The sequence below is a fragment of the Lissotriton vulgaris genome, chromosome 6, assembly GCF_964263255.1.
Source record: "Lissotriton vulgaris chromosome 6, aLisVul1.2, whole genome shotgun sequence".
In the NCBI taxonomy this organism is placed as follows: domain Eukaryota; kingdom Metazoa; phylum Chordata; class Amphibia; order Caudata; family Salamandridae; genus Lissotriton; species Lissotriton vulgaris.
Window position 1 is genome coordinate 1,294,236,197 of NC_141694.1, and position 22,941 is coordinate 1,294,259,137.

Consider the following 22,941-nt stretch of genomic DNA (forward strand, 5'->3'; position numbering starts at 1 on the left):
TGACTGCACAAGGCCTCCCTTCTTTAGGAGTGGGCTATTGCCAGATTGTGTTTTCAACGTTCTTAATGACCTGAACGGACTTTTTAAATAATGTTTGATTGGCAAATTTGAACCCTGGTCCTTGGACTTAGAACTTCCAGCAATGTGATGCAGACTTCCTCTAACATCTGCAGGCCAGTAGCAGAGTCTGCAGTCTTTCAGGCAGATTTTAAACGTATTTTGTGATTTTTATTGGTTATAGATTGTATATCCTTCAAAACAATTAAAACATGCCTGTCCCATAGCAACATAATGCACTTTGGAAAAGATGGTCCTCACACATAAATGTGCAAAGTTCCCTTATTTCTCCAGGTACAATCCACTGTAAGGAAGTGTCCATCCACCTTCATAGCCACCTTCTAACTGCCCCCTTCATAGGATGCACTTTCAAGAAACCTACAATGCCACCCTCCATGACAGCATACAGAGCTCCATCACATTCTTGTCTAGATAAGATAAGATAATGTATGCAAGAGAAGTGGAAGGGCTACACGAAGACCTAGCATTGTGAATGAGTGTGGGTGATGTTCTATCACTAAATATCATTTTTTTGTCACTTTTTTTAATCGTACTTATTTATTGTATCTTTAGTTGTTTTGTTCGTAATGGGGGATATGTGTGGTGTAGCTTTATCTAGACGGGAATTTAATAGATATGTTCCATATGTTGTCATGAATGGTGGCATTGTAGGGTTCTACAATGTGCATCCTTTGAAGGGAGCAGTTAGAAGGTGATTTTGGAGGTGGATGGTCGTCTCTCTACAGTGGATTGTACCTGGAAAAATAAAGGAACTTTGTTTGCACATTTAGGAGGGAGGACCATCTTTTCCACTTTGGCGACTCTTTGGAATAACCTACGTGGCTACTTTGCGGCTGGGAACAACGCAAATTTCAAGAAATCTTGGCAAGGCAACGCAAATCAACAAAGGAGAATTTATAAGTAAAACATAGAGACGTCTGGCAGATGGTGAAAACTGTACTTTCACTCAGTGGCGTCACTAGGGTTGGTGTCACCCGGTGCCCGTAACTCATGGTGTCACCCCTCTGCTTGCCCACTCCAGGGCTCGGGATAGGCGTATTGAACTGCTCCATTCTTTTTTTTAACTGTTTTTTTTAAGTGCTTGTCCTAATATTATGAATTGTGTATAACTGTTAAGTGCAGGTTTGACAAATAGTGTTTCTTGTGTTTTAACGGCACACTTATACACCTTGCCCCCGTGGCTAAATACCCTCTCGGATGATTAGTGCGCTAAACAAAATCAACATAAATTAACATTTGGCAAGAGTCCTCACAGAAGTAATCCATCCCGTTCGTGAATTCGTCATTCATTAGTGTTGTCTCATTAGAGAAAAACAAATTTCTGATTCATCAAAATCCCGTTCATGTAGGGAAAAGTGGGTCATGGAAAGAAAAAGTAAGCATCTCTTCTAAAATGAATGCACATAATTTAGCATGATAGATATTTTCGAGTTTAAAACGAAAGATACTCCTCAAGCTGTGACATAAGACACTTCCCCTGCTCTGCACCTCTTCAGAGAAACGGATTTTCACTGCTGTTGTTATATATTCCCTGCTGTATATACAGTTTCACTTGCTGGGAAGTGAATGCTGGCTCTTGCATGGCACGGGGTCATTTTTTATGGCACTGAACTTTGAACCAGCAGTGTAGGTAGTCCATTCTTTTCAGAAACTGAAAAGAAACCCCTTTGGCCAGTGTGAATATTGGCTTCCATATTTGTTTTTCATGAAGGCTGGACTCTTGATATTCCATCTGACACCATCTGTTATTCTCCATTGAGTAGGCCGGGGTGTTTGTGGGTAAGCACGAATTAGGTCTGAGGAATCTGATGTGCATCGAGTGTGGATTTGTCTTACAAATGTGGATATATTTATATTTCACTAAAAAGACGGATATGTTTGAAGGTAGGTGCCTTACATGAAAATAATTCAAATTGTGCACAATTTGAATGTTTTTCATTAAAACTGATCTCCTTTCATTGCGCATAATGCAAGTTAAATAAGTGCTTTTAAGAATGCACAGCAATGTGACAAAAATATATACTGTTTGCGGTTAAAATCTAGCCTGCCTCACTCAACCTTCGGGACAAGTTGTATCTAACAAACATAAGTGGTTTGTGGGCTCATCAAAGTACGCAATCCATAAACGGCACCCCTTTTACTAGAGACAAAAATAAAATGATAACAAAATGTTATTATCACTTTCTTTTTTTCCTCCTGCTGCGGCAGTGCGCGAGCGAAGCTGCAGGGGAGGAGTGGTAGACACTCCTGTGCGCAATGACTGTTTGGGTGGCCTGTCATGCGCACTTCTGTGTCTCCATGCAGGCTGATGTAGCCTGCATGGGGAACATGCCCATCTGTACAGCCCCTAGCTGAGCGTCATGTCACAGTGCTCAGTCCAATCACAATGCTCCTAGCGATGTGATTGGCTTAGGAGTGGGAGCCTGGCTGCCTGCTTCCTGTTCTGACCTGGGGTTGGACACAGTCAGCAGGAGAGAAGACTCAGGGTAAGTTTTTGTTAATTATTATTTTTTCTTTGAGAGCATCCGGCGAGCCTCCCACATCCTCTCCTCCCGCGCGCACCCGCGAGCCGTGCCAGCCGCCCCTGTTTGTTCGCATTATTATAGATTTGCCGCATTTGCCAAATGATCCATCATCTGCAGCATACTCTACAGATTTTAACAAAAACAAAGGCGCTGCGGAAGGCCCTTTGTAAAGCTTGCCTGGCCACCTTTCTGTTGCTCATTGCTAGATTTGATGTGTTAAACTGGTACTAAGGAGGTGCAACCAATGCACAAACATTTTCAATAACTGTTAAAAAAAAGACACAATAATGAAGTAAAACTAGCATAAAATGTGAAACATTACACCACATAATTGGCCTTTTCTTGCCGCATCATTTTCTCACCTCTGCTGCATAGTTTAGCCCTTCCTACGGCATGATTTCAGTGGTCCCTCTTATAGGGCACTTTGGCAATCCTGACCAGCTGGTCTAACATGTCAGCATGTTTGTCGTTTTTTGGCTGTTTGCGGGCCTGTCTTATGGCCTGCTTGGTCAGCTTTTACCGTTGATTTCCCTGCTATGAACATTAAAAATGCCTACGGCAAGCTCAAATCCACGCCGTCTCCCTTTCCTTTCAAAACACTTACACAGTATGACTTTACAAGCTCAAAACTGATGCACTTTGCAAACACATGTAACTTTTTTACCTTTCTAATTTACTAATGGAGGCCTATTTTATGTCCTAGTCCAACCCTGGACTAGCCAATCACAGTGAGTACTTCCAGAAGGTGAAACAGCGACTTGCGTGACCTCCCCACCTACTGGTAATACCAAATTACTACAAAAGGTCACCCATAAAAGTCTATTTATGGTATATAAGGAGCACTCCAACAGGCTAAATGCTATTTTGTTTTTAACGCTGAAATTCCCCTGTCAATTTATGTTTCTGCAAACGGTGTGATTTACTATCTGCCCTATGTGGAAGGGATCTGTCTATGTTGTTTTGTCTCAGTATGCCAATGTTTGTATTTCTTTCACAGTGTGCCTCCAACCCAGTGTATGCTTACTGTCCTAGAGGTCCAATTTGAACATGCTTTTATATCCAAATTATTTTCTACAGAGCTCTTTTTTCGTGATCTGTGATTGTAAAGTTTCCAGAAAATTCTACTTAACATTTGCAAGTGGTTTCTAGTAGGCAGCATTGATGGCATATGCATCGTAGAGCATGCAACGAAGTGCAGTAACTCGGAGGTACATTGGAAGCTTTAGTAGGGAGTAAAGTGCTCTTTACCCAGACACACAGCCTCATATGACATATTTACAAAGGCCCGTGTTATTTGAGCACGGAGCGGTACAGATGTGACGAACAGCACAGCCTCACCGCACTCAGACCCCTTGAAACCTTAAAGCCCTGAGTCCATGCCTGTCTTATAATACCGTTCATTTAATCAATAATGGGCTTCGTCTGACAGGGGGGATGAGGGGGGTATTGCCACCGCATACACGCGAGAGTTAGTCCATCTGTTAACGACCGCAGTGGCAGTTAGTTCTGCTCCACCCGTGATATTTTAAAAACTCTCGCAACTAAGCAAGGAGATAGGACGGAGAATGTCTCAAAACACCTACCACCGGCAGGACTTGTGTGGACTGGGCACCGACGACCCACCTCCGCAATCCGCATGGCATCTCAAGGGCATCGTGGCGCACTTTACTTTCATTGCTCCTCCTTTTTCCTGCCAGGCCGGATGATTTAAAACTCTTTTTTCCGCTCTTTTTAACAACTCACGCTGCACGTAATTTATAACTGCAGAGCCGGCAGCTCTCTGTGTACCGTGGCGTGCGACTGTGCGCTTGCGTTGCGGGCGGAGCCTAGGCTTGCACAATGTACACAATGTACTATAAATAAAAAGCACTGGCAGCAGCAGAGAGGTGAGGGCGAGGCTGAGGCTCAGGCTGCACTCCACGGTGCACTGCAGAGCGTTACTAACCAGATTGGTGTCACCCCATGATGGGGTGACACCTGGTGCGGTCCGCACCCCCCCGCACCCCCTCGTGACACCACTGCTTTCACTCGCCATCTTCACAGCACGTGTAGGGCAATTAAAATGTGTTTCTGCATTACCTATTGTGCAAGCATGGTCCTCACACGTAAATGTGAAAGCAAAGTTTCTTTATTTCTCCAGGTACAATGCACTGTAGAGAAACATCCCATCCTCCCACAAAGCCACCTTATAACTGCTTCCTTCCTAGGATGCACACTCGAAATCCCTTCAATCCAGCCCTCCATGACAACACACAAGCTCCATCACATTCCAGTCAAGATAAAGCTACACCACAGAAATATTTGTACTTTTTTGAAGAGCAGGGTTCCTTTGAAGTTCTGTTTCAGAGTGAGTGCCTCATTCTACCTCTGTGCCACAGCTGACAAAACTCAAAAAGAAGATTCCTGACCTATCGTCTGTTTGTCCAGAGGAACAAGTAATTTGCACTGCGTTAGACCTGGCATAATTGTCGTGAGTTTCCCCTGTATTTTTGCCTTTGCCTCCTGTAATTTTGCTGTGTGTTGGACTTTGTTTTTGCTAGTCTAGATGTTTTGGGCACTTTGCCACTGCTGTTCAGTGCCAAAGTGCAAGTGCTCCCTCTGTAAATTGTTGTTATTGTTGTTATTGATTGGTGATTCCTTGATTGGCATATTTGATTTACTGGTAAGTCCCTAGTACAGTGCACTGTGTGCCCAGGGTCCGTAAATTAAATGCTCCTAGTGGGCCCGCAGCACTGGTTGTGCCGCCCACATAAGCAGCCTGTAAAAGTAACTCAGACTTGCCACTACAATGTTTGTGCGCAGTTTGGTTCTGCCATGTCGATCTGGCAAGTGCACCCACTTGCCAGGCCCTAACCCTTCCTTTTCTTACACGTGAGCCACTCCTAAGGTAGGCTCAAGGTACCCCTGTGGGCAGGGTGCAGTGTATGTGAAAGTTAGGACATGTCCTGATGTGTGTGGCATGTCCTGATAGTGAAATACTGCCAATTCCGTTTTTCACTATTGAAAGGCTATTTGTCCCATAGGATAGAATAGGAGTTTATTTATAACAATTTATAAATATAACTTTCCATTGGCACAGGTTAGGAAGCTACAGTTTAGTATGCCTGAAGTCTGAATCTAAAGATGCATCTTTTTAGAAAGGATGATTTTTACATTCTGTGCTTGAAAATACCAATTTTAGAAAGTAGGTGTTTTCTTGCTTAGCCATCCTGTATGCCACCGCTGGATTGTGTATTGACTGTCTGCCTTTGGAGTGACAGGGGCTGGGGATGTGCATTCTGTTCAGACAGCCACGGGGGGGGGAGGGTGGTTAAGGTGTGTCCTGCCTTTCCAGGGTAAGTCAAGGCTGGGCTGAATAGACCCGGGTTCATTTAGAGTAGGGGGAGAAGATTTCATTCACACCTGAATGGGCCTGGTCTTTCTTGGACAATGCAGTCTCCACCTCCTGCCAGGAAGCTGCACCAGAGAAGACACAACTGGTTTTGGCTGGGCAAAGAGCTTCTCTGCCACCAGAGAACAAATACATTTGTGCTATAAAAAGTGGGGCCCAGACCCCAGACTTTTAGATTACTTCTGGGATTCAAGAGGAACCTTTGTAAAGGAGAAGAGCTGGAAAAACTGAGAAGTACTGCCCTTTTGCTGTGTGCTGTCTGGGGTGGCCTGCAGTGGCTGTTTCTGCCAAGGAAAGGACAAGGACGTATCTGGGTGCTGTGTCCCCTGCTTGAGGAAGATCTACAAGGGCTTGATGTAGAGCGTGCCCCCTGTTCTGAAGTCTCAGGGACACAAAGACTTAACCCCCAACCCCACCTGAACTCCTTTGCTGGAAGTTCTGACCTGCCAAAAGGTGGCTGCCAATGTTCTGGGCCTGGTTGTTTCTGGTGCTGGGAACTACAAAAGACTAGAGAACTGTGAAAATTGACGCATCGCCTGGTTCCGATGCATCGCAGCGGTGCAAGAAGAATTTCCAACACATCGCTGCTGGTGAAGAATCGACTCAGTGCCTGCCTGTGGCTGAAATGTCTACCGTATGGCGAGTCCTGTGCACCAATCTCCGACATACGAGATCCCTGCACCGATCCTGATGCAGGCCCTGCTGTGTAAGAATCGACATACACATCGAGGGGATGCGGTTGGAATAGTCGCAGCGCATCGCAGATCATCACGCATCACATAGTCCCGGATCGTCTCACATCGGGGCGCCAGGGGAAGTAGTAAGAAACTGATGCATCACCTCCCAACACTATAAGAAACCGACACATCACCTCCTCTCCGGTAAAGAACAGACTCATCACCTCCCCTGCGCAGCAGTAAGGAACTGCCACATCACCTCCCCCAGAGCAAGGAACCAATGCATCACCTTCCCTGTATGTAAGGAACCGACGCATCACCTCCTCTGCGACACTTTTTGCTTGTGTTTTTGATGCATCCAAAGTACTTTGTGTTGTATGTGTCGCTTCCATCTTTTTCTATGAAAAGAACTATTTCTACCTTTTAAAAGTCATATTTTGACGTGCTCCCCACATATCACATCTCAGACGTATATCCTTCACAAGCTAAGGTGACTCCTCCTTTCGGTGCTAGTGTGCATGGGCATTGACTCCATTAGATTGTTTTCTTTCCACCATCGGGTTCAGACGTGGTTTATGGCACTCCGGTTCGAGACCGTTGTCCGGGATCCCCTCGGTGCACAACCCACTGTAATCTTGTGAGTATTGTTTCGTATGTGTTCCTTTATTCCTGCGTGTAAAAAAAAGCAATAAAACTCCATCTTCGATCCAGAAGATGTGGTGAGCGGCCTTTGGGCCTAGCCGTATCTTTGACTTCCACTCCGTCGTACACGTCGAGTTTACCTCTGATGGAATGGACTCCGTTTAAATTCTGTCCCCTGTGCCACGCCAAATATCCGCATACCGACCTGCATGGCTCTGTGTGAAAAGGCTGGAAGTGAGGTGTGTTTTGTGGTGTGGAACTACTGACGTTTCTAGTAATGTAATGAACCACGGTTGACAAGCCCACGTGGGAGCCACTAGAATCGGTGAGAGTGATGTATGCCTAAGTATGCATGCCTACCTGGAGACTGGCAGGCTGGGAGAAATTCCCACCAGGCTCCTAACAGAAACAACAAGGATTCTGCCAGCAGGCTGTGGTGGCCGCATCCAGCAAGACAGACCTTTTGTGGAAAGCAGAGAGGGAGAGGCCAACCTGTCTTGGGTGGCATGTGAGGTGCACAAGCAAACAAGTGACTCTTTGCCAACAACTCCACCACAGAACACCAGTTCGGGGAAGACTAGGGATATTCCTCCAGACGTAGTGGTCAATCACCTCAGACAATAGGATACTAAGCTTAATAAACAAGCTCACTGCATAGAACAAAAACTGCCTCCCCAGCCCCCCAAAGTGAAGACCATTAATGGATCAAGAACTCATACAGACGACAACACTGCAAGGAGTAATCACACTCCTAAGGAAGGGAGACCACATGGCCACCGTAGACATAAAGGCTGCCTACCTACCCATACAAATGAACCAAAGAATTAGGCAGTATCTCTGAATTGTTTTAGACAAGGTGCCTTACAAGTTGAGGTGCTACTCTTCGGCATAGAATAGGCACCAAGTTTGTTAACAAAATGCCTGGTGGCAGTGGCTGCACACCTGAGCGGGCAAGTCATACATGTTTCCCATACGTGGACTGCTGGCTGGTGAAGGCAAGTTTGAGAAAGAAGTGTCAACAGGACTTACAAATGGTCAGATCAATGCCCTATCATCTGGGATTCACCATACACAATGATAAATCATCTCCGCACCTGGAGCTGGAGAAAGTATTTCTGGTAGTAACACTGTGCCCAAAAGGGGAAAGCAATAACAGAGCAGGCTTGCTTCTGCTAGAAAGCTCAGCCTCTGACAGTGAGAACAGTAATGAGAATGATAGAATTTTGTACTCACTCATACTGCGGGCATGACTGTAAATGCGACCCGTACAGGAATAGCTGTGCAACAATAGGTCCCAAGTCGCTGGGAAGATCTAGTGGGTGTCAGTGCAAAGGTTCCGAAAGAAGTAAGGGGCACCTGTCAAGTTACTATCTGCCATGGTGACCATAACAATGGATGCTTCCCACAAGGAGTGTGGGAGAACACATGATGGAACTCAAAACGGCCGTCCTAGCATTAAAGGCCTTCCAGGCACAAGTAATGGGACAGATAGTGGGAGTCCAAACAGACAACACAACAGCGATGTTCTGCCTCAACAAACAAGGGGGGAGACTAGGTCGTTCCAACTCTCCCAATTAGCACCGCACACCTTAAAGTTGATGTAGGCTGACCTGCAAGCCAGTTGCAGGCCTAGTGCTTGTTTTTATGAGTTGCTCTTGGCTCTGCTCCACAGCCAGCATCAATGCAAAGTGTTTTGTGTAGTTGCACTTATAGACTAAATGAGAGATTAACCTAGACAAAGCTACCATTATTCAGTTAGCTGTGTGCTACGCTGTCCGCAACCAGCTGCGGTCTGTCTGGGATGAAAGGTGCCATCTTCTTGAAGGGCCTCATCTTGAAATTATGATTAAATGCTATCCTAAATCTCATGGGATAGGAGCTTTTTGGAGGTAGACTGCTGTTACTATGGGTTCTTGCACTTTTGGACCCTGAACATTTGATTTTGAGGATTTTCTCTGCACTTCTTCACTTTTTGAGTTTCCACTTTGCCACCAGTTCTTGTAGATTTCTGTTATTATGTAAATCTACTGTTGCTTATCTTCCTTACGTCTCTTACTCAGCTGTCTGAGATGGTGGAACAGTGGTTCTAACAGTTCCATGTGATATGGCATCCCCAAACTCCTGTGCAAAGGACATGAGGATTACAGCCTGGAGAGTTGGTGATTTCAATCCCAATTCTGCAGTTCTTTCTAGGCGTCATTCCATTTAGGAAGATTTGTGGATGTACGAGAAGCATTCGCTTGTGTGTGAAGGATGACAATTCCCCTCCATGTTAACAGACGTTGTTTCCAATCGTACACTGCACGCAAATCATTTGTAATCCGTGTTTTGTCTAATTAATTTGATAGAAGCAACCTCAGAGTACAACTCACAAAATGCTTACACTCCTGTACCGCTACCCACCACTAAACCCTAAAATCAACCTTTGCTCAATTTACCACTTCTCTCCCCTCTATATACTCTGTATATACACATAATCTACTGTTTGTATCGTACTGCCTGTTTGGAAGTAGATATGATGCAGTCTAGAGCTTGTAGGCTACCTTCAGAAAGACCAAAAATTGGGCCTTCTGTGACCCTCCCGAAGGCACACTTGACCCACCCAGATGAAAATTCCTGGAGCCAGGCCCTTCTCCAGGGCCGAGCCGCTCCTCTGCCGAACAGCACCACCAGTGCTTGTTTGCCCCCGCTGCTGCCGCCCCTGAACACAGTTATATATAAAGGGGTCCCAGTTGAAACAATGCTAAGAGCACAGAATCACAGTTCAATTGTATGAAATACTTGAATGGCAATGTATGTATGTCAGTGTGGTACTTAACTCTAAAAGTACATGAGACCACTTGTAATTTATTTTGAAACTTATCTAAATTTCTGCACTACCCTGATCACACTCCCTTCCCTCACCTGTCCTTCTTTCCCACCCCCTCCTCCTTTGGGCAATAAGAATAAGTTTATTACTTTGTTTGTTAAATGTACTGGCAACTGATCTGCTATGGAGGATGTGTATTAAATAACATCTCTCAGAGTAATTTTTCCAGAAAGTTCTTTACATATATATTTTTTCATGTGAACTGTGATTCTGTGCTCGTAACATTGTTTCAACTGGGACCCCTTTATATGTAACATTGACTACCCAGGTCCAGGTACCATTGTGTCAACCCTTATTCCATAACACGCCCCTGAACACAGGGTTCGATTCTCCTGTGCCCTGCTCTCTCATTGTTGTGCTGCCTGTACTTCGTTTTTGTATTTTGCCCCCTTCTTGCCTGTGTGTTTATTTTTGCATTTCTGGGACCGTTTTCCCTCCGTTGTAGCCCCCTGCAATGCCCCCACCCCCCTTTGCCTCCCCTGACTGCCAGGTTTTTCCCACCGCTGTCCCCGGACGCCACGCCCACTCGCCGCCCGATCCCGCCTCCCAGCTGACCCTCCCACCCTCCACGCCTCATAAGCCGGCCACTGTCGGATGAAGGAGGTGACCTCTGACCCTTCTCCGGGGCCTAGGCTCCCCTGCCGAACAGCACCACCAGTGCGCGTTCGCCCCCGCTCTCTTTGTTGTGCTGCCTGTACTTAGTTTTTGTATTTTGCCCCATTCTTGCCTGTCTGTTTATTTTTGCATTTCTGGGACCGTTTTCCCTCCGTTGCATCCCCCTGCGACGCCCCCCTCCCCCCTTGCCTCCCCTGACCACCAGGTTTTTACCGCCGCTGTCACCTGAGGCCACGCCCTTTCGCTGCCCCGCTCCAGCCTACTCTCCACGCCTCATATGGCGACCATTGCCCAGATGCACGCTGATTGCGCGCCAAAGGCGTGCCCGCCGCGCCTGGGCCGCGCCCAGCGCCGGAACCCCTGAACCCCACTTTCTCCACAACGCCTGACTCCGATACGACGCCAACACCCTCCACGCTCTCAACACCGGCCGAAACCACCGCTGCTTCCAGGCTGCCCCGAAACGCACCCACAGTCCCTTCTCCTGCCACACCTGCAACTTCTCTTGCGACAGATCCACTAAGCCTCAAAGAACCGGACCCAACCACCTTAGATGCATACTCCTTAACACCCGCTCTGCACGCAAACACCCCGCCGAGCTCTGGGACCTGCTCGACACCTCCGCCCCTGACGTGGCCTTCCTGACCGAAGCCTGGTGGAACGACTCCTCGAGACTGGACATCGCCATAGCCATCCCAGACGGCTACAAGATCTCCCTCAGAGACCACACCAATGGAATCGGAGGAGGAATTGCCATCGTCCACAAGTCCACCCTCCAAGTTCACACCCTCGCAGACGACTCACTCAACTCTGCTGAACTCCTCCACTTCCAGATCCACACCGACCCCAACACCACCCTCAGAGGAACTCTCGTCTACAGACCACCTGGACCCGGGGCCCTGTTCGGCGACTCCATCGCCGACCTCGCCAGCACCCACGCACCCGCCTCCGCAGACTACATCCTCCTCGGGGACCTGAACTTCCACCTCGAGAACAACAACAATGCCAACTCTGACACCCTGATCGACAACCTCGCCAACCTCGGCCTCCGACAACTCTTCACCGAACCCACACACGTCGACGACCACACGCTCGACCCCGTCTTCTCCATGAGCACCCACGTCGCCTTCAACAACACCACCGAACTCTACTGGACCGACCACCGCTGCATCCACTTCACCTTCAAGAAACCAACCCCGCACCACCGCACCCTACAACTCCCCCGTCGCTTCTGGGGCAAAATCACTGAGGACCAACTGACCCCTACCCTCTCACAGAACCTACCCACTGACCCAGACACCGCCGCCTGCAACCTCAGACAATGGATCGAAGACTGCGCCAACACTCTCGCCCCGCAAAAGAAACCTTCCATCAACCAGCCCAGCAAGAATGCCGTCTGGTTTACCGAGGAATTACAGACCTCCAAACGCACATGCCAGAAGCTGGAGAAGAAATAGACCCACGACCGTGCACTAGACAGCCACGCAGCACACAAGGACGCCATTCACAGACATCACCAGTTCGTCAGAACAGCCAAGAGATCCTCCTTCAAAACCCGCCTGGATAACAACGCTCACAACAGCAAAGAGCTTTTTAACATAGTGAAGGAACTCTCCAACCCCATCGCCAACACCAACGACATCCCGCCCTCGCAAGATCTGTGCCACGCACTGGCCACCTTCTTCCATCGCAAGATCGCCAACATCCACGACAGTTTCAACACCCCGGCCACCCCAACAACAACAGACCCCACCCGAACACCACCTGCTCCAACCAGCTGACCTCCTGGTTCCACACCAACGACGACGAGACATGCAAGGTCATGAACTCCATCCACTCCGGATCTCCGTCAGACTCCTGCCCTTACCATGTCTTCAACAAAGCGAACGCAACCATTGCACCCCAGCTAAGGAAGATCAACACCTCCTTCAACACAGCGACGTTCCCGGAAAGCTGGAAGCATGCCGAAATCAACGCCCTCCTCAAGAAGCCAAAGGCGGACCTCAAGGACCTCAAGAACTTCCGGACCATCTCACTGCAACCCCTTCCCGGCGAAGGTCATCGAGAAAATCTGGCCCGCTACCTCGAAGACAACAACATCCTGGACCCATTCCAATCCGGATTCAGATGAAACCACAGCACTGAGAAAAGCACTTATCGCCGCCACAGACGACATCAGGTGCCAGCTAGACAACGGCGAACCTTCAGCCCTCTTCCTCCTGGACCTGTCAGCCGCATTCGACACGGTCTGCCACCGCACACTAAGAACACTCCTCCAAGAAGCCAGAATCCAAAAGAAAGCCCTGGACTGGACCACGTCCTTCCTCTCCGGCAGAACCCAGAGAGTCCGCCTCCCACCCTTCTGATCCGAAGCCACAAACCTCATCTGCGGCGTACCCCAGGGCTCATCCCTCAGCCCGACCCTGTTCAACGTCTACATGGCCCCCCTCACACAAGTGGCCAGCCAGCATGACTTGAACATCATCTCCTACTCCGACGACACCCAGCTCATCCTCTCCCTCACACCGCCAAAACCAACCTCCACGGTGTGGATGAAGGCCGTCGCCAAGTGGAAGAGAAGCAGCCGCCTGAACCTGAACTCAGACAAGACAGAAGTCCTCATCTGCCTGTGACACAACTGGTGGCCGACCACACTAGGAACAGCGCCGACACCCTCAAACCATGCACGCAACCTAGGATTCATCCTTGACTCCTCCCTCTCCATGTCGAAGCAGGTCAACGCCGTCTCCTCCTCCTGCTACAACACCCTCCGCCTGCTTCGCAAGATCTTCAAGTGGATCCCGACCAAAACCAAAAGAACTGTGACCCAAGCCCTTGTCCACAGCAGGCTGGACTACGGCAACACACACTACGCAGGAATCCCTGGCAAACATCTACGGTGACTGCAACGCATCCAAAACACCTTCGCCCGCCTGATCCTCAACATCCCTCGTCGCAGCCACATCACCCCCCACCTGAGAGACCTGCATTGGTTACCCGTCAACAAGAGGGTCACCTTCAAGCTCCTCACCCATGCACACAAAGCACTCCACAACACCGGACCAGCCTACCTGAACAAAAGACTCAACTTCTACACCCCCGCCCGCCAGCTCCGCTCCACCAACCTCGCCCTCGCCACTGTCCCGCGCATTCAACGAACAACCTCTGGCGGCAGATCCTTCTCGTTCCTTGCCGCTAAGACTTGGAACACCCTCCCCACATACCTGCGGCAGACCCAGGAACTGCTCACCTTCAGGAGGCTCCTCAAGACCTGGCTCTTCGAGTAGTAGCAGCACCCCTCTCCCCCCCCCCCCTTCCCCCAGCGCCTTGAGACCCTCACGGGTAAGTACTGCGCTCTACAAATTCACTGATTGATTTTTTGACTAACAGGGTATTGTGCAAGATTTATTTTAAAAGTTTTATGATCACATTCATTCATCATGGACTAGAATCCTTTTGGTAGTCTGTTTGAACCACATCACTCACTGTATATGTAGTGGTTGTTATTGGGAAAGCACTTACTGTATGGAGAATTTGAAAACCTGCCTCCTATACCAGTCATGCAGTTCAGTGATGTGTTTGTGTCCAAGGATGTACATCTGAGATTTGATGTGTGATGAGCACGTTAAACAGATTGTGGGTCTTGTAAATGCCATAGAGTAGTGCAGATAGTTAACCAACTTGCCACTGTTTGTAAACCAGCTGCTCTGCGTTTCGGATTATCCCAGTTACACATCAACAGTGGTAAAGGGATGCCTGCACTGCACATAATTATTGGTTTCTGTATTCTGGCCACAGACGTTTATAAGGGCTTTAACTACTCCTACGTATGTCTACAAGGGCTGCTCTTCCGCCCACAGGATGTGCATGGGGAGGAGCAGTGTGATTATCCAGATTTCATAACCAGCGGTCCCTTCAGGACTGGTTTTCTATATATTTCTTTCTAGACTGCTCTTTTAGTCTCCTGAAAATGTATATTTTATATAAACAAAGGTACGATTTGGATATATAAACGGGTTTTGCTGACTCCGCTTGTTGATGAGGAAAATTAATTGTCTTTATTGCAACTATGATTAAATGAATACACTTCAAACCCGCACTTAAAATTGTAGTTTTTCTTACCACAGTTAATGTAAATAGTGGGCAACGTTTTACCTTTCATCCTGGTAGTAACCGGATAGATGTAAAGGAAACACTATGGTTTGAAAGGGAGGGGGTTCGTTAATGAGTGAATGTATCTTCATGGCGACAGCTTTGTTCCTGCTCAGCAGTATCCCCTGTAGGGCTGGCTCTAAAACAAGGCAGTTTTAAGCAGTTGCCTATGGTGCAAAGATTAGCAGATGCCAAAATGCCCCTCGATGCATCCAATATGGCCTCTGTGTCTGGTGCATGACAAAATGTGACATTAGTTAGGACACCGAAAAGCCTAGCACGGCCATTGATACTAACAAGAGGGTCCGAGGGTCCTATACCGTTCACACTGCATCACTGCTCATTTCAAGATCGTAGGCACTCTACCTCATAACCTGAATTGCATATTCTTTGCTAGCATACTTTTACAAATATCCATTTGCATTGTTTTTTTATGTGAATAATTTTTAGGTCTAGCCTGGGCAGCACATGCTCTGCTCTGCGAGGCATGCTGTATTCAGGTAGGGACCACCTCTCTGCCCAAATGTTTCATTGGCTTGTGTCATTGTCCACTTTAAACTGTGGCTGTGCATTGGTCAAAAGGCTTAGTAGTCCCTTCATAGTACCGCCTTGTTTCATTTTGTAACCTCCCATGGCGACATCCCCTGTTACGTGTGTTGTTACTCGGGAGGCTTTAATTACAGCCTCCGAGCACTATTTTCTCAAATAGGACATGCTCTCTCCTAATGCTTTTATAGCACACATTTGCAATGCAGCAGGTATCTCATTTGCCACAGTTTGAGCTATTGGCATTGTACATATAAAATGCTCTAACGGAAGATCTAAAACCCATCCAAGAACCACCCCATTTCAACCCCTTCAAAAAAGCTTTGAAAACCAAATTGTTTTAATTTCAGCAAGTTGCATAATTAGCAAGCATTGGCAAAACCAGTAGGTCAGTCTCTAAAACGTAGACCTGTTGGCTTACCCGTGCTTTTATTAGACTTCATGCCGTCGTGCATGCACATGCATGGCTGGCACATTTTTTATGTTGCCAGGGATTACCACCATTGTACCTGGGCCAGCATGCTGCATGAAATTACACCACTGTGCCAGATGCTAGGGTCATCATGATGCCAGTGATGAGCAGCACTGTGCCAGGGCCAGCATTTTACTAGGGATTAACCCCATTATGCCAGTTACAACCATTGTGAGCATGTTATTGAGGATTACCACCATTGGTCCAGAGCCAGCATGTTGCTATTGGCATGCCAGTGGCAGCATTTTAACAGGAACTATTGCCATTGAGCTAGGATCAGCAGGTTACCGTGGATTACCACCATCATGAGAGGGTGAACATGTTGCCAGGAATTGCCATGAGTGTACCCGGGGCAGTATGTTGCAAGGCATTACCTCTCGTGCTACGGCCCACCTGTTACCAGAAATTACCACCATTATGCCATGGTAAGCATGATGCCAGGGATTGCCTCCACTGTCAGTGACTGCATTTTACCAGAAACTGTGTGTTACCGGGTAATACCAGGAGTTAGTTGTGCCACATCAAGCATTTCATGGGCAAGGCACTGGACAAAATTTTCACTCCTCCCTCGCACACGTGAATGTTCATGAGTGCACATGCCCACAAACACACAGGGCCATTCGTACACACATACGAACACACACAGACATGCACACACGCTTGCACAGAAACATACGGGTAGAGACACCCAGATAGACAAACACAAAAAGTACACAAACTTGTTTTCTTTTTAATTACTTTTCTTCCCAACTTCTACGGCTGCTCCTGTGCCATCTCATCTCTCCCTCAGACAGCTCCTGGCCAGTGCTCCCAGGTGGGAGGGCTGAAGGAAGAGGGCCTCGGGCAGCCTGGGAAAGATGAGCAAGAGGGGGGCAAGCAGGTTACCGGCGAGTACAGGGAAGCGGGTGTAAACTCCTTTTAGGGAGTTATGGGGCGGAGAACAATAAAGGCCCAAAGGTAATGCAGGGTGTGGGCGTGGTAATAAAACTGGAGCATGGGGGGCTGGGAGATAGAATGCTCTATTACTTAATGGTAATCTTCATTACTCCGGGTCCCGTTGTCCTCGTCCCATTCAATACAAAGTGGAGACGAGCATCTCCCGACAGAAAAAAACAACAGAAATGCTGGGACCCTAATACTGCCCCTCCCACCGGGAGTACATAAGCAGTACTTACCCAGCATCCCTCCTGTACAACCAAGCCCAGACAGGAAGGCCGGCAGTCCGGGAGGGAGGGAAGGGGCGTATGAATGGGACGAGAACAACGGTACCCAGAGTAATGAAGATTACCGGTAAGTAATGGAGCATTACCCCCAGGTCCCTTATGTCCTCGTCCCATTCATTACAAAGTGGAGAATACGAAAGCAGAAAAACCGGCCTTCCGCACCCACAAGCACAACCAGGAAACTACAACAAAAGCAGTAATCCAAGGGAGAACCGAGGAGGAGGGAAAGGGGGACCGCAGGAACAACCGGCTCGCAACCCAGAACAGGACAGCAGGAACCAAACAAGGACTGGAGACCAACAGAAAGCCAGGGCCCCAACAAGGAGGCCGCCAACCAGAGAAACTGGAACCAAGACCCAAAGGACACGGCGGAGCAACCCACCGGACAAGGCCGCCAAGCCCAGAAGCACCGGGAAGGCCTACAGGACCCGGCAGCCACACAGACAGGGAGCAAACCGAGACAGCTCCGAAGAAGGCCAAAGAAAGAAATGGCGAAAGACCCGGCTCCAGAGAATCCAGAGGAGAAAATCCACCAAAACCCCACCGAGGAGGCCCAGGAAGCAGCAAGATCCCAGGAGCCGAACAGGAGCAAGACCCCAACCAAACAGAGGAGACAGGTAAGGAGAAAGAGACCCGAATACCCCAGGAAGCCATCAAACCCAGAACAGCAGGGGAAGAGGAGGCCAACTCAAAGACCACAGGCCAGAGACGCCCCCAGAAAGAACCAGCCGAAAGCCGACCAACCAAGGAGAGGCCAACAAGACCGGAAACCAACAACGAACAAGCCCAACAAGGGCGGGGACAGAGCCACCGGCCACAACCCCCAGAAAATCCCCAATCCCAAAAGGGAGGCAAAACAAGGCAGGACGGGAGTCCAGAGCTACCGGGAACTCCCAGCAGTCCCCAAACGAGGCACAGAGGGCAGAAAAAAACAGGTGCCAACACTGCAGAGGACCGAACAGGCACCCCACACCCAATGCAGGCAAGCAGCAGAAAAAAGAAACGGCCCCAGAGCGCACAGCACCCAGACCAAAAGCCCATAAAGCCCGACTGCAGCAAGCGCCGGAGAGGAGCAAAGAAAACAAAACCAACCAGAACAACCAACGCCAAAGGAACCAGGAAGCAAGGACCAGAGCCAAGCAACCATGCCACGCAGGAGGACCTGCAGGCCCAACCAAACTCTGGAAGGAGCCACGCAGAGCCCAGGCCAAAGCAAAGGGCAGGGAGCAACAGGGACACCCCAGCACACCACTGCCGGATCACAGAGAAGACTGAAAAAGAAACAGAGGAAACCGACCAAACTGAAGCCGAAGGAAGCAGAGAAGGCAGAAGGCCAAGTCGCAGGAAAATTCCAGACAAATAGCAGACAGGAGGGAGACCCCCACAGTGGCAAGAGCACCACAGAACCGCACCCCAACCAGAGAAGTGGGGGGGGCGCCCAAACAGACCCACACCGGAAAAAAAGCCCGGGGAAGCAAAGGCCAGGACTCCAGAACCACAAAAGAACCAAGAAACGGCCAGCAAAACACACCGTAGAGCAGGCCGAAAAGTGACAGCACAGCCAGAAAACCCAGGAGGCACAGCCAGAGGCCAACCCGAACCAGCAAGAAGCTGGTAGACCCCGCGCCACAGGACCCCACACAGACCCCAACACAGGCAAAACAAGCCAGGGAAGAGAACCGCCAGCATGAGAAGGCCCTGAAGGACCCACCAGGATGCGGCCACAACTGCAGAGCACCCCGTCAGGACACAAAAAGAGAGCCCAGGCAACGAAGCAGAGCCCCAAAACGTAGACCAACCGGTAGTAGTGAAAAAGCCCCAGCAGACACCCAGCCAGTCACCCTCCACGGGAACCAGACGAGACCAGAACCTCCCAGGGAAGAAGAGGGGAAACAGGCTCCATCCCAAGGACACGGCAGCAGCAAAAGACAGCCAGGCCCAAACAGCAGCGGCATGAACCCCAGGGACCAAAAGGCGAACCGCCACCGGAAACACAACGCGGGGGTGGGGGGGTGCAAAGGAAAAGAAGAGCAGGGGCCCAACCACACCAGCCAGAGAAGCCTCCACCAGGCAACACCAAGAGGCCCCAACCAGGAACAAACCAGGCAGGAACAGCGGCAGAACGACGAGGGGCGGCCAGGAAACACCCGAAGCAAGCCAAAGGCAAGCACAGGGAGAACCAGGGCAGGAGCTAACAAGAACAGAAGCAGCGAGACCCCAGAAGCAACCCGAGCACACAGAAGACCCCGGGACAAACACCGGAGGCCTCAGGACGGAGCAAAGGAGAACAGAATAGCCGCACCCAAGGCAGCACAAGCCACCCAGGCGCATGCAGAGGGTGCCGAATGCCCCAGAGAGCATCAGGCACGACATCAGGAAGCCAGAAGAGGAACCAGGCGCAGCCCAAGGGACGGGAGGAACAAAACCAGGAACAGGAGCCCCATGCCCCAAAACCCCGACCAACCAAGCCGAAGCCAGGAAGTGGAGGTGAACATCCAGAAAACACAAGCTGAGGAGAGGCCACAACACAACAAGGCCACCTGAAAAAGGGGGCGGACACCACACAACCAAGGCCGGGCCATGACCACCGTACCCGCGACACCTCGAGAAGTCGGGACGCAGAGGGACAGCAAAGAAAAGCGTGGAAAAACCGCAGCAGGCTAAGAGGAACCCAGGGGACCCAACAGGACCCCCCCAGCTGCCCGAGGAGGAGGAACACCGATGCACCACCAGCCGGGGGCAGGGAGCCGCGGAGAAGCCCGAAGAAGGGGGCGAACAGAAGCACACTACAACAGGCCGCCGCCGAGGGGGCGAGAGGCGACCCGACACAAGAGCAGCAGAGGGCAAGGCGGAAGCAAGCAGGCAGGGAGACCCCAACAACGCAGGAAATCCCAGGAGCAAGCACAGACCGAGCCAGCGAAAAAGGTACCAGCCACCACAACGGCGACAGGAACCCACTCCAATCCAAGGCAGGCCACCAAACAGAAAGAGCGAATGCCAGAAAGGACAGTGAAGCAGCAAACTAACTCAAAGTAGAGGACCCCACCCCCCCCAACAGTGCCCGAAAAGAAAACACAAAAGCACACATGGCCAGGAGCAGGCGGAACACCCGAAGTAGCGACCCAAAGGGCGAAGCCCCGCGGCAGGCACAACCTCAGAGAACAGAGGAGAGCAGGAGCGCGCAGGTGGCAAGGCCGCGGGCTACCAACAGAAACGCCAACAACGCTGACCAAGGTAGAGGACACCGGAACCTGCACCCACGACGAGCAACGAACCCGGAACCCCAGTGCCCGACTGCCCAGCACTAGCCAGAGCTCCACACTCCGCAGGCGGGCGGTGGCGGCCAGATCGCCCCAGAGAGCACCAGGCCGGAGCAACTGCAGTCACATACAAGCACCTGCCACCTACAGGTAGCAAAGCCTCCATCCTAGGCGCTCACAAACGGGGCAACACACGTTTACGACCGGGTGCAGCGCGAGAGCAGGGAAGCTGCAGAAGGCAACCCAAGAGGAGGAGAGCAGCCCTGATATTAAGCTCCCCGAGAGGAGCCCGCAGACCGCGCACTCACAGGAAGCACAGCCCCAAGCCAAGGTGCACACCACCAGGGCAACCCACTCAAGAAGCAGCGCGGGTATGGAGACAGCAGCAGGACACCCATGACCGGCAAAAAGCCCAGAATCATGCATACCGCGCACTCACAGGAAGCACAGCCCCAAGCCAAGGTGCACACCACCAGGGCAACCCACTCAAGAAGCAGCGCGGGTATGGAGACAGCAGCAGGACACCCATGACAGGCAAAAAGCCCAGAATCATGCACCTGTTGCACCGTGCCCTGACAGGACGATCCCCGTGAGAAGGACCAGAAGTAGAACAGGCACACACTGGAAGCACCGCCCCAACCAAGGCGCACTCGACCAGGGCAGCAGACGCCTGGAGCAGCTTGGGACACGGAGACCGCAGCAGGCCACCCGCAAGGAGAAGAGCAGCCCCGCCCGCAGAATCACGCACCGGGCGTATCAGCAAACAAACACAGCCAGAGTGAGGCCAATAGCACAACAAGGCCCACACAGGGAACAGAGGAACAGGCAGCCACCCTGTGGGAGAGAAAGGCGGGAACGAACTATCTACTCCAGAGCTCAGCACCCCACACCACAATGCATCCAAAAGAAAAAGGAAGCGAAACATCCATGGCGGGGGCCAACAGCATAACAAGGCCCCCACCGCCACTGGGAACAGCAGGAACAGGGGCAGTTCAACTTCAGGGTCACACAGAGAAAGACTGGAAACGAACGTGCTACCCCAGCGCTCGTTACCACACAATACACTTTTGGCAAGAAGGCAACAAAAACACGGCAAGCGCGACTCACCCAGAGGAGGGAGGGGGCAACCCCGGGAACAAGCCCCCCCCCCCCCCCCCCCCCCCAATAGCGTCAGGAGTCCAGGCGACCGGCAGGAACACCATCAGCAATGCACCTCTACCCGGCCAGGCTCGGGAAGAGGAGCATGCGACCCGGAAGAAACTCGGGAGACCAAGCCTCAGCGACAAATAGCCGGAGGCCAAGCAGGACACCGGCTCCAAGAGAGACAGACTCCCAGCAAGCCCAGCAGGCCAGGACTAAGACCACGGAAACCCCACGCCCGCACAGCCAGGCAGCCGGGCGAGGGGAGAAGAGAAGCCCCACCGCACCAGCACACCATCCAGTCTGTCGACAGACAGAAAGAAAGTACAGGAGGGATGCTGGGTAAGTGCTGCTTATATACTCCCAGTGGGAGGGGCAGTATTAGGGTCCCAGCATTCCTGTTGTTTTTTTCTGTCGGGAGATGGTTATCTCCACTTTGTAATGAATGGGACGAGGACATAAGGGACCTGGGTGTAATGTGTGCCTGGAGGGGCAAAAACAAGGAGCGGAGAGGGTATCAGCAGCTTTGAGGCTATTTGGGGAGCAGCATAATGGAGGCAGTGGTGGGGATAAGAACAGTCCTCCCCCCCCCCCAAAATCTGTATGATAGATGCTTGCGTACGCGCATGTGCATGTTCCCTTTTTAGAATGAAAAAAAAAAACGGTTGCCTGTCGATAACATTGCAAGTGGTAGAATCAGCCAGGGCGCTGCGGTGGCAAGCATATGCTGCATGGGGGAAGGCAGAGGAGGGATTAAATAGCGTGAGATGGGAGAGGAGCGGAGAGAAAGAGAAACACACCCCTAAGATTTCTAACATGTACTGCAAAGTAGGTCTGATGTCTCCAGTGGAAGGATACATCAACCAGTGAAAACAATTTGAGACAAAGATGTTCCAGCGCAGGAGAAAAATAAGAATAAGGAGGAAAGCGTTGAATCAGGATTAGGCAAGTGATACAGACAACGTATGTAAAGTATTAGAAACAGAAGTCTGCCTATATACAAATAAAGCTGTCTTTAGCAGAGAACTAAAATGCCCGTTGGGTGCACTTTGACTTTAACACAATATAATTGTTTGATTTTTTTTCCCTTTGACATATCAGGGGTGCATCATTATCCAATCAGATCAATTTGCTCAACTGAGATGAGAATGCAGTTTCCATGGTGCTTTATTACAAATATATTTTTTTGCCAGTGATATCTCAAGACATGTATTTTGTTTAAATTCATGTGTAGTTTTGATTATCACAAACTTCCTCTATGTTGACACAAAGTGCAGCTTATAAATTGTTGAAATATGAATATGTGCTTTTCGATCATGTATATGAGGCTGAAAAGATGCTGAAATATATG

At 50.0% G+C, this 22,941-nt stretch overlaps 1 protein-coding gene across 1 annotated transcript in view; it reads left to right on the forward strand.

The window, feature by feature from the left end:
• Positions 1-22,941, forward strand: part of ENPP1 (ectonucleotide pyrophosphatase/phosphodiesterase 1) — a 612,613-nt gene that overhangs the window by 167,021 nt on the left and 422,651 nt on the right. The gene's annotated exons all lie outside the window — the stretch shown is intronic.